Source organism: the organism of the source record quoted next, unplaced genomic scaffold (genome assembly GCF_019419815.1).
Source record: "Pyrus x bretschneideri cultivar Hongxiangsu unplaced genomic scaffold, Pyrus_bretschneideri_v1 Contig130, whole genome shotgun sequence".
Classification (NCBI taxonomy): domain Eukaryota; kingdom Viridiplantae; phylum Streptophyta; class Magnoliopsida; order Rosales; family Rosaceae; genus Pyrus; species Pyrus x bretschneideri.
The window spans coordinates 173,458-185,848 of NW_025999425.1; positions in this window are offsets into that span (position 1 = coordinate 173,458).

Genomic DNA, 12,391 nt, shown 5'->3' on the forward strand with positions numbered 1-12,391 from the left:
AATTAATAAAGAAGATGCAATTTCCAAATCCTTCACTATCGCATATGTGTCATGGACGCCAAGAACAAATAACGAAGATCAATTCAAGAGGAGAGCTTGCTGGTTTCACAACAAAGACAGTTTGGTATGTCCCAAGCTTTAGTATTTCCTATCCATTCTTTCATAGCCTTAGCCTAAGCCTTACATTACAACCTTGTGAAATACCTAGTTGATCTTTGGGGATATATTCATGGGTGCTGGTAAGTATGTGTGTTATTCATATTCTTAGTGTTTGATTCATTTCATGAGATCTGTTTAGAAATTGTGCTTTTATTTCATATTTCATATGTGAGAATTTTGATTCCCTTTTACATCACTTCACTCATATATGTTTGATGAGAGACAAAACCTTAGGATCTAAGTGAAAATTCGAGTGACAATCTGAGAGAAGTAGAGTTGAAGCAAATTCTATCTTTGGCATTTGAGTAAGGTGTTTTTGAAGTCATGAGTCATGGAGCAATACTTTTACACTACACACACGATATGATTCTTTGAAGTGGCAGTGTTTTGTTTGATGGTATGACTAAGCATTCATTGGTACTTATTAGTTTGTTTCAAGTGAGTTTTAACCAATTTATTTATTGAGTTTGTAGATGTTTGTGGGTGTCATCGCTGTAAACCCTCAGGAGACACAACTCCTCCTACTAGGAACACCTAGAGGTTTAAAGACTTGTTGCACATGCTCAGTGCAATAGTTTAGCCAGCGAAAGTGGTCTAGGTAGATATATATATATATATTTTTTTTTTGTTTTCAGTTTTAGTTTTGCTTGAGGACCAGCAAAAACCAGGTTTAGGGGTATTTGATAACTCATATATTTCATACATTTATACCATCCATTCCTAGTCCCATTGTGATGTTTTTGAGTTAAACAAGTTGCATTTTACCCTTTGTGATGTTTTTGAGTTACACTAGTTGCATTTTACACTTTCACATAAGCTTCCCTTTGGGGATGCCCGTAGCTCTCTCTATTCTCTTTCTTTGGCTTTTCTTCCAGAAACAAAATCCTTTCTCCATTCACCATCCGCAGCCACCAAAGAAACCATGAAGCCGCACTGTTCATGGAGAAGTTCAACATCAGAATTGCTTCAAGGGGGTTTCTTCTATGAACTTTAATTTCACTTATGTTGGTCATGATATTAATATATTTTGTAATCATGTTGTGCAATTAAGTTCATAGCTGGGGATTTTATGTAGCCTTGCAAACGTATTCTATGTTATTAAGTTAAAGTATTCAAATCACCAATCCGTGTTCTTATTTCATTCACTAATTTTATAGTATAATTTGTAGAGTTCTAATCAGTCCATGTGGTTCGACACCCTTACTTGTGCCATTATACTATCCTTATATTTGCACTTGAAAGGAACACAATAGTGGGATATTGACTTGTACCTTCCTGAAGGTTTCTAAGATGTCTTTTTCATTCTATTCTTTCTTTGATTGCATTAACCTGTGAGGAAAAGGCACATTTGGTGGAATAGGGTTAGAAGGAGTTGAATTCGAACCAACCTTACCTAATTAGGGTCGTGTAGGAGCCTTAGAAGGCTACGGCAAGGATTGTTCTTCCTTTGCCATGGCCTTATCCAACTTTTCTTCTTCGGGCAGTAGATGTTCGTCCTCTTTGTGGCTTTGTTTGTACATTTTTGGATTGGTTCCAATCTTTTTGCCACTTCTCAAGGTAATAGCCTTAGCAATTTCAAAACCTCCATTTGGATTTACCATGGTTAAACTAGGAAGCTTGCCTTGTTCTCTAAATTGGTCCATGAATTCTGCCATTTACCCCATTTGATTCTTCATTTCGCCCATCTCTTTGGCTTGATTTTGTAAACCCTGAGTCAAAAAAGTTAGTGCTTGAAGAATTTTATCATTATCCATTAACGAACATGAATTTGGTTGGGAAGGTTGTGGGGGCAGTTTTGGCGGTGCAAATGGCCTTTGATAGAGCCCAGGAGGTGGCTGTCTATATCTGCCTTGCTGTTGAGTTTGTTGAGGTTTCCTCCACTTCATATTTGGATGATCTCTCCAGCCCGGATTGTAGGTGTTGGAAAATGGGTCATTGCTTGGTTGATTTTGGCCTTGATAACCTATGGCATTGGCACTTTCCCATCCCCCATTCTTGATTAATTGAGGACATTGATCAGTAGGGTCTCCTTGCATAGAGCACATGTCATATGCAGCTACACTTTGCACTTTGGATCCTTCAACATCCTGTGATATAAGAGTAGAGAGATTAGCCATTTGGATTGAAGTTCTGAAATAACACTTACCTCATTAACTTGATTCTGCCGTGTAGGTTCTCTTTGACCAACTCCTTCGTACTGTTGTGCATTCAAGGCTCAATTCGCTATTAAGATCTTTGCAGCAACTAGTGTTTTGTCAACTAAAGCACCTCCTGCTGAAGCATCAAGCATTTGTCTCTCAAGTGGAAGTAGTCCTTCATAGAAATATGGAATTAAAAGCTCTTCCTTTATTTGATGTTGTGGACAAGATGCAACTAAAGTCTTGAAACACTCATAATACGCTGGAAAGGATTCTCCTGGGCTTTGTTAAATTCCATTAATTCTCTTCCTCAAAAGAAAGACTCTTGAAGTTGGAAAGAATTTCTCCAAGAATGCTCTCTTCATGCTTTCCCGAGAAGTGACGGTTCCAGGTGCTAATTCAAAAAGCCAATCTTTAGCCTTTTCCAAAAGAAAGAATGGAAAGGCTTTCATCTTCAAAATATTCCCATCCACATTGATTGGTGTCATGCTCGAACATACTACTTCAAATTCCTTAAGATGCTTATTCGGATCTTCCATGGACAGCCCATGGTATTTAGGAATGTGATGCAGCCCATATGTTAAACACCAAAAATGTCCAGCCTATATGCTCTCCACATGTGCTATCCAATCCAAATCCAAAACTGCTCCGAATTGCTCCATTTGGCCATTTATTATCATCTTTACCAATTGGACCTACAATAATATGAAAATAACATAAATTACCAAAATAAATAGAAATTAACGAAGTAAATGCAAAGAAATGAGATAACACAATCGCATAAATACACTCATATCTGTCAAAGGCGTTACCTTGTAGCAAGCACACAAACTGTTTAACGAGGTAGTCTCCCTCCGTCTTAGCATTGTTGCAGGTTTCAATAAAATGGGCAATATGTTGATTAGGTTTGCCCTTTCCATCGAATTACATGAATATAGGCGGCTGATAACCCTTTGGCATCCTCAAGGTGTCAATCTTCTTGGAGTAGGGCTTTGAGTACAACACGGAGTCATGTGAGCTCCCTTCGTACTGCGTCTTGATGGTGCTTGTGATCATGTCTTGCAGCTATTGGATAGAGAGAGATCCCATGAGTGTGGTACCTAGGTCCACCTCTAACTTTTTCTTGGCTTTCTCCACCAGAGACTCATCATTTACGTTAGTTTCCTCCTTTAGTAGATCAACCTTCGTGTCAGCTTCTCACATGCTGCACTTCCAGACAGTTGACAAGTGTAGCAATCCGCAAGTTATTTTCCCATGGTCCTTGTTAGCCTTGCGATTCCTTCACTCATTTGTGTCAACTACTTGATGCAGGGTGTAGGAGTTAGAAAAAAAAAAAAGAAAACGAAAAAAAAAGAAAACTAATAGATAGGGTCCACTATCTTCTAGTGCGAGGAGAAACCTAAAAACCCCGTCTCTAGTACCAGCCTACAACGTAGACAACTAGAAGAACAAAGTAGAACAATCTCACAAGAGAAAGGCACAAACTGAGAAACTTCTTTGAATATTTCATTCATCAACAAAAACGTTCAACTTCTTCATCTTACAGAAAGAGGTGGTATTTATAACCATTTTGTAACATACATTCAGAAATTAAAAAGGCAATAAACTTAAATTGACAAAAAAAATGAAAATTACATAAAGAAAGTAATCCAATCAGCTAAAAAACGTCCAAAACGCCCTGGCTATTATTAAGAGCTGCTAGTGTTATTAAGTTCTTCTGATTGGCCATAGTCATTGATTTTATCCCAATGATTCAATAAATGCAGTGGCGAACTAATCTGCATCATCCTCCCGGGGTTAGAGAAAATTCGCCCTTGAATATGCATTTTTAGTATCGTCGATGTCCCCTCTGTATGGAATGAGATGTTTCACTTTGATCACATCAAATATGGATTGGTAACTTGGTGTCATGATTGAAACAATCGAACTTGGTAATCCAAGAAGTTGGTACACTCCACAAAAGAATAACTTAGCAACTTTTGAAGCATCCATTGTCTTCATGCAGGCAATAAGGTAAGCCATGTTGAAGTTCCTTTCGAGTGCAAATATGAGGATAGTATAGCGGCACAGGTAAGGGTGTCAAAACATAGGGACTGAGAAACAACTTAGGAAAACTTTTGACTCTTACAAATTAGCATTAGTTAAAGACTCATATAACTTAAAATGCGGGGTTTGAGTAATTTTGGAAAAGAAATAAAAACAGAAAGAAAAGGGAAAAATTAGAACTATCTAAAAACAAACCTAAGACATGGAATAGGTTAAAAACATTTTTAGCATATAAATCTGACTTCAATTAAATAGAGTTCTTCCCCTAAACATTCCTGAATCAGTGATATGATCTTTTAACTTATCCCTTTCAAATGCACAACTAAGATGTTCACATATCTAGCATGGCATATAACTAGATTGAATGAATCCTCTCTTACTTTGCATGTTAGATGCATGGCATATACATAAAACTTATATTTGTAGGTGCAACCTAGCATGGCATATACTCAGATTTAGCACCTAGAAACTCATTACGAACGAAGAGGATTATGAACATCACATGAACCCTAGAACATGGCATTTATCCTAGAACTTCATGGAATCAATTTACATGATTAGTTATGAACCTAACCATATGTTGCTAATGAATGAAAGAAGATATGGCAGTCATCCTTATCATTCTCAACAGAAAAAAACATAAACAAGGTAGCTAAGCTTGAAAATATATGCTTGAAATGATTGAAACAAAAAACTGATTCTAGCTTGCTAATGAAATTGATAAACTAAAACTGCATCATAACATTAATTCAATCATGTCTAGGGCTTCAAAGCAGCCCTAAGTATCCATAAACTAAATTAAAAACATAACAAAATACATAAAAAGTTAGGAAAGCTAGAACCTTGAAACTGCTCAAGGCTAAAGACTCATGCTCTCTCCTAATTCTCCTTTTTGTTTTTGAGCATTTTTCTCCTATTAAAAGGCTTAGGACTTATCTAACCTTTGACACATTTACATACTTGAATTGACTCTCATTTATAACTCATAACAACCAGCTTTTAGTATTGGAGTAACTGAAAACTAGCTGTTATCAGAATTTGTAACTGAACAGCTCTTCTTTATTCTGTCATAACTTCTTATCAAAACCTCCAAATCACAAGCTGTAAAGACCATCTGAAAGAAGACTTCCAAGGATTGCCAACCATATATGGCCTATTTTCTAATTCGTTTTGAGCACTTCGGGGCAAAGCTCGCAAGTTGGCTGCTCTACAAGGGCCTTTTCTGGCGGATCTTGGGCCACTTGTTACAATATTCAAAATAAGATGATTTCTTCAAGCCCTTACTTTCATTCTGATATACAATACAAACAACAAAATACCTTGTGATGCATAGAGATTTTAAGTCAAAAACCTAAGTAAAAGAGGGCATATAATTATAACTTTATGCACTCAACAAATACCCCCAAACTTAGATTTTGCTAGTCCTCGAGCTAACCAAAACTAAAAGAAACCAAAACAACACAAAAGACAAACATAAGTTAATCTAAGACCAATTCCGTTGGTGAGGTGAATGCATTCAACTTATGCATTAAGCCTTTAAACCTCTAGGCATCCCTAGTAGGAGGAGTTGTGTCTCCTAAGGGTTTAATAGTGACGGTACCCATAAACGTCTGAAACAACCTACAAAACAACGATTAGAGCAATTTTGAAACAAGATAATAAGAATCAAAGCTCAACTATGCCTCACATTCCTAACTTTGACTTTACCTTTCCAGCAATCAAATCTGCATGTTAGTGAGGTGCTCTAGCTCAAATTCAACATGTTACTAAGTTACAAGCTCAAGCAAGGAAGATAAGATTCGTCTCAACTCTAATCTTACAGATTCACTCTTTCACTTGATTCCTAGGGCTTGCTCTCAACAAGTATATGTGAGTGAGGTTATGTAATGGAAAGCAAAATATTCTCACACATAATTCAATTAGAAACAAAAGAACTTTCTGGAAAGATCTCATGAAAGGAATCAAATACTAAGAATAGGATAACACACATACTTACTAACACCCATGAACACATCCTCAAAGATTAGCTAGGTCTTTCATAAGGTTGTAATGTAAGGTTTTTACGGTAGAGGCTATGAAAGGTTGGATAAGGATTACTAGAACTTGAGATATAACAAAGTGTCTTCCTTGCAAAACCAGCATGCTTTCCTCTTGAATTGAGCTTCTTTACTTGTTCTTAGCATCCAGGACCCATGGATTTAGAAATTGCATCTTCTTCTCTTTCTTTTTTTTTTTTTTTTGTTTTTTTTTCTCTTCTTAAAACATTTTCTTTTTTCCTTTTTTCTTTTAATTTTATGTTGTAATTTCAACCCATGTTACCTCGATACACGCCACCTTCTTAGTTTAAAGCTCGAGCATTTTTTCCTCATCACTTTGGTATTCCCCAAGCTATAGGGAATGGCTATTATGGGGGAAAATGGGTAGAGTTTAGTGTGGGTGATGAAAGATATGGTTGTGTTTGGCTTCAAAATGGGTAATGTCTCACACAACAAAGGTAAGGAATTAGGCCATTTACTAGTTAAAACATGCACAGCCTAACATCGTCTCAATGAGTTCATTCATGGTTGATAATAAGCACAAGTATCCGCAAAAGAGAATAACTCTTAGTATTCAATCAAAAATGAATAATGAGATCATTTGAAATGAATTTGAAAGAAAAGAATCGGAGTAGAAACAGTTTAATCCCTCTAAAAGAAGCAAATAGGCACAAAATTTCACAAAAGGCAGTCTCCACTACCCTTCTTCTAAGGCTTGAACTAGTAACTTTTCACAAGTATTCTTAGAACTGTGAGTAGTGGTATTATATAACAGATACAACAACTTTCAAAGCATAGCTAAAGTAATGATTGCAAGACTAAGTTAAACATGTACATTCCCATTATTTAATTGCAAATAGCTCTAATCATGACTCAAAAAGACTAAAAATTCAATACGACACACTATGTAGCTGCTCTAAATCAATGGGCTGCTTGAATGGATTGAAAGACATACAACTAAAAACAAAACAGATTAAGTTAGTAAGCAAAACTAAAAGGAATTACAAAGCTGTTTAAATGCAGCCCCCGGCAACAGCGCCATTTTGTTGAAGTTCCTTTCGAGTGCAAATATAAGGATAGTATAACGGCACAAGTAAGGGTGTCGAACCACAGGGACTAAGAAACAACTTAGTAAAACCTTTGACTCTTACAAATTAGCATTAATTAAAGACTCATATGGCTTAAAATGGGGGGTTTGAGTAATTTTGGAAAAGAAATAAAAACAGAAAGAAAAGGGAAAAATTAGAACTATCTAAAAACAAACCTAAGACATGGAATAGGTTAAAAACTTTTTTAGCACATAAATCTTGACTTCAACTAAACAAAGGTCTTCCCCTAAACATTCCTAAATCAGTGATATGATCTTTTAACTTATCCCTTTCAAATGCATAACTAAGATGTTCACATATCTAGCATGGCATATAACTAAATTGAATGAATCCTCTCTTACTTTGCATATTAGATGCATGGCATATACACAAAACTTATATTTGTAGGTGCAACCTAGCATGGCATATACTCAGATTTAGCACCTAGAAACTCATTAAGAACGAAGAGGATTATGAACATCACATGAACCCTAGAACATGGCATTTATCCTAGAACTTCATGGAATCAATTTACATGATTAGTTCTGAAAGAACCTAACCACATGTTCCTAATGAAAGAAAGAAGATATGGCAGTCATCCTTATCATTCTCAACAGAAAGAAAACATAAACAAGGTAGCTAAGCTTGAAAATATGTGCTTGAAATGATTGAAACAAAAAACTGATTCTAGCTTGCAAATGAAATTGATAAACTAAAACTGCATCATAACATTAATTCAATCATGTCTAGGGCTTCAAAGCAGCCCTAAGTATTCATAAACTACATTAAAAACATAACAAAATACATAAAAAGTTAGGAAAGCTAGAACCTAGAAACTGCTCAAGGTTGAAGACTCCTGCTCTTTTCAGATTCTCCTCTTTGTTTTTGAGTATTTTTTCTCCTACTAAAAGGCTTAGGACTTATCTAACATATGACACATTTACATCCTTGAATTGACTCTCATGTATAACTCATAACAACCAACTTTTAGTATTGAAATAACTGAAAAACTAGCTGTTATCATAATTTGTAACTAAACAGCTCTTTGTTATTCTATCATAACTTCATGTCAAAACCTCGAAATGGCAAGCTGTAAATACCATCAGAAAGAAGACTTCCAGGGCTTTCCAACCATATATGGCCCATTTTCTCATTCGTTCTGAGAACTTCGGGACAAAGCTCGCAAGTTGGCTGTTTTGCAAGGGCCTTTTATGGCGGATCTTAGGCCACTTGTTACAATATTCAAAATAAGATGATTTCTTCAAGCCCTTACTTTCATCTTGATATACAATACAAACAACAAAATACCTTGTGATACATAGAGATTTTAAGACAAAAACCTAAGCAAAAAAGGGCATATAAATATAACTTTATGCAGTCAACAAGCCATTTTGGAAAATTGATCCCCCCGCAACAAAAATTGAGTCTACACCATGCTGATTACGAGGCAAACCCAAAACAAAATCCATGCTCATGTCCACCCATGGTTGTGATTGAATGGGTAATGGCATGTAGAAAGCAGCGTTCGTTACCTTGCCCTTAGAAACTTGATAGATTTGACATTGTTCCACAAAACAATATACCTCTTGGCGCATAGCAGGCCAGAAATGAGAAAAAAACACTAGTGTAAAGGTTTTGTCCCTTCCAATGCGGCCATCGCTATGTAACTCTTGTATGATCCGCAACCTCAAACTAGACTCAGGTATACAAAATTGATTCCCTTTAAAGAGAATCCCATCATGGAACATATAATCTGTTCTTCTCGAATAAACTTGTCCCTGAGTTTTGTTTGGTCTTCCTCTGTCTTTCGGATATCCAACAAGTACTTGCCACAATAGCCAATTAGAATCACACATTCAGACATAATTCGAACAATGTGAAAAATTTCTTTTCTCCAAGCAAAATTTTGTAGCGTGACAAACAATGAATGATTCCCAAACATAATCATAAAAGTTACAGAAATGCAGAATAGATTTTACCACAAGTATCTCAACCTTTGAACCCAAATTATCATCGCCATTCCATTCATCTAGAATCAAGGCAGAATCTCAATCGGCAACACAATGAGTTTCGATTTGCAGAGTAAATTGAATTTCATTAGCTACTTTAATCACAAGCATGTAATCGTCATCATACTCATCATAAATAGGTAGAGAATTCCAATTGACTAAATTATCGATTTTGTAAAAACCTGACAACAGCAACATGATAACCCAAGAATCGATTAGCGTTGTGATACCAACTGATGCAGGGTGTAGCAGCTAGAAAAAAAAATAAAAACGAAAAAAAGAAAACTAATAGATAGGGTCCACTATCTCCTAGTGCGAGAAGAAACCTGAAAACCCCAAAACCTTGTCTCTAATACCAACCTACAACGTAGACAACTAGAAGAACAAAGTAGAACAATCTCACAAGGAGAAAGGCACAAACTAAGAAACTTCTCTGAATATTTCATTCATCAACAAAAACGTTCAACTTCTTCATCTTGCAAAAAGAGGTGGTATTTATAACCATTTTGTAACATACATTCAGAAATTAAGAGTTACTTTTAAACTTGGTTTAGTGAAGAGTATTTTTCTTCATATCCATAAACTCTTATCTCTTTGGTGGATTACTTAGAGTGGCAAGTTGTCATTAATGGAGAGTGTGCATGTTTCATTCCACTTCGGGGAATGTCATAAAATCTCCTAACAATTTATGAACTAGAAAGATTGTCCTCTGTCTTATAATATGAGAACCCTACAACTTCTATCTATGAATGTGTGGATTAAAGTTTTAAATTAGTAAATAAAATAATATACTAAAATGCAAAATAAATTACTAAACAAGTCAAATCAATAAAAACACACATGGTTCTCTTCGCAACTACCACTCTTAGGCCTCCGCTTTATTTGAATGAGATGTTCGGCGAACTTGCTACACTCATTGTTGATGAGCCCCCACCTACCTTTTAGGCTCTTTCAGGTTTCTTGAGTTATCGTTACATTTGTAAAACTCTAGCCATTCATGCTCGACTTAGCTCTACATTTTCCTCAAATGAGTAATTTGTGCCATTTTGTGGTATTTCCCCCATTGGAGAAAAAATGATGAAGGGAAATAGAAAAAAAATTGTTGCAAATAATAAGTTTGGCAAATGAAACAAAAATTGAGAAGTTTGTGAAAGATATAAATTTTTGAAGAAAATTATAGGGCTTTAATAGCAAATAAGTGACAAAAAAAAAATTGAAAAGAAGTCATTGAAACAACGGTAATAAACAGTAACATGACTAAAAGTGGGCCAACATTTTTGAATTAAAAAAAAAAAAACAATTTATGGTCTGCGCCTTGGCTTTTTAAATAACAAAATGGTTGGGCCCCCATTTTTTTATTTTTAAAAACCCAATAAAACCCCTAAATTTGTGGTTTTTTGGTGTCGATTCCACCTAAAAATGGGGCTGCCTCTTGGCTGACTTTGGGTCACTTCTTGTCAGGAGATGGGTGGTGGCTATCAATTTTAGGGACCCATTTTCTAGTCCATAAGTGATGAATTTCCTTATTGGAGCTCTATATTGGAAAGCCACATGGAGGATAGAGCCTTCATTAGGGATGCTATTACATGTACCAAAACCTATCATTTTTCTTATTCTTTTTTGGGAAAATTTGAAATAGGTCCAATTTTATAGGCCACCTTTTGAAATAGGTCCAATTTTTAGTTATTTTGGACCCATTTGTTTTTTTAAGTAATCAAAATCTTAATAACAAAATGGTGTAAATTCTGGATTTCATATAGGTGCCTCCAAATATAAAGGGTTAATTAACTAGTGATTATACCAAAACATATTATGTCCTTTGAAGAAAGCCTTTAAGGGAAGGGATTCCTAATTTTCTTAATAAAAATAGGCAAATGGTTTTGAATTATATTGAATTTTTCCAATGATAATTTATAAATCGAGACTTATAAGCACGTTGAAATTCGACGTGGAGTGGGTCCTACAACCAGTATCTATTTTTACCAAAAAATGAGGATCTCTTTGGATAGAGGGCATGATCCTTTGAATGTGATTTAAACATGTCCCTTATTATTCTTTAACTCAGGCACATGATATTCCCATAAATTGTCTCTTCATGCCCCTCATCTGTGAGACTGTATTGCCTTACCAAAATTCATATTCAATAGAGTTGGCCAAGTAGTTGTACCAGTCATTAACTTAGAAGTTAGTAGATTATTAACTGTAGTGGAGATAAAAGCTTTCCATCAAGGAGGTATTAGGCTTAAACAGGTGGTGGGTCGACTTACTGGTGAGTTTCATAATAGCAACTAAGTCACGTTTTATGCATTGTTTTTTGGATCTAGATGTTTGTTGCCATTACTATTCTATGATCTCTTTGATACATAAAAATTTTGTGTAATTATATTTTCCGAAGGGGTTTTTATGAATGATTTTTTGGGTCATTTCAGATCATAACGGGACAATTAACGGTCAGGGAAAAATGTGGTGGGAACTATGGTGGAACAGAACATTGGAGCACACCAGAGGTCACCTCCTTGAAATAATAAACTCTCGCAACATTCTCATCTCTAACCTCACCTTCCGCAATTCTCCTTTTTGGACCATCCATCCTCTTTACTGCTGATAGGAGCATATTTATGCAACTTTGTTAGCTTGTTTCTTTGCATTTACATAGTTAGTTTCTATTTATTATAGTGATTTAAGCTATTTTCGTGTGTTTGTAGGTCCTAATGGCAAAGTTGGCAAGAAAGTGCATTTTGGAGCCATTTGGAGCAGTTTTGAGCATGGAATGGATAGCTTACATATGGAGCAAGGTGGATGGACGAATTTGAAGTCAAAAGAGGCTAGGAACATGCTACAAATCTGGAGAAACAAGTTCAAGACAAAGAAGATAAGGAAAGAGCAAGAAACATGGAACATTATCCAAACAACCT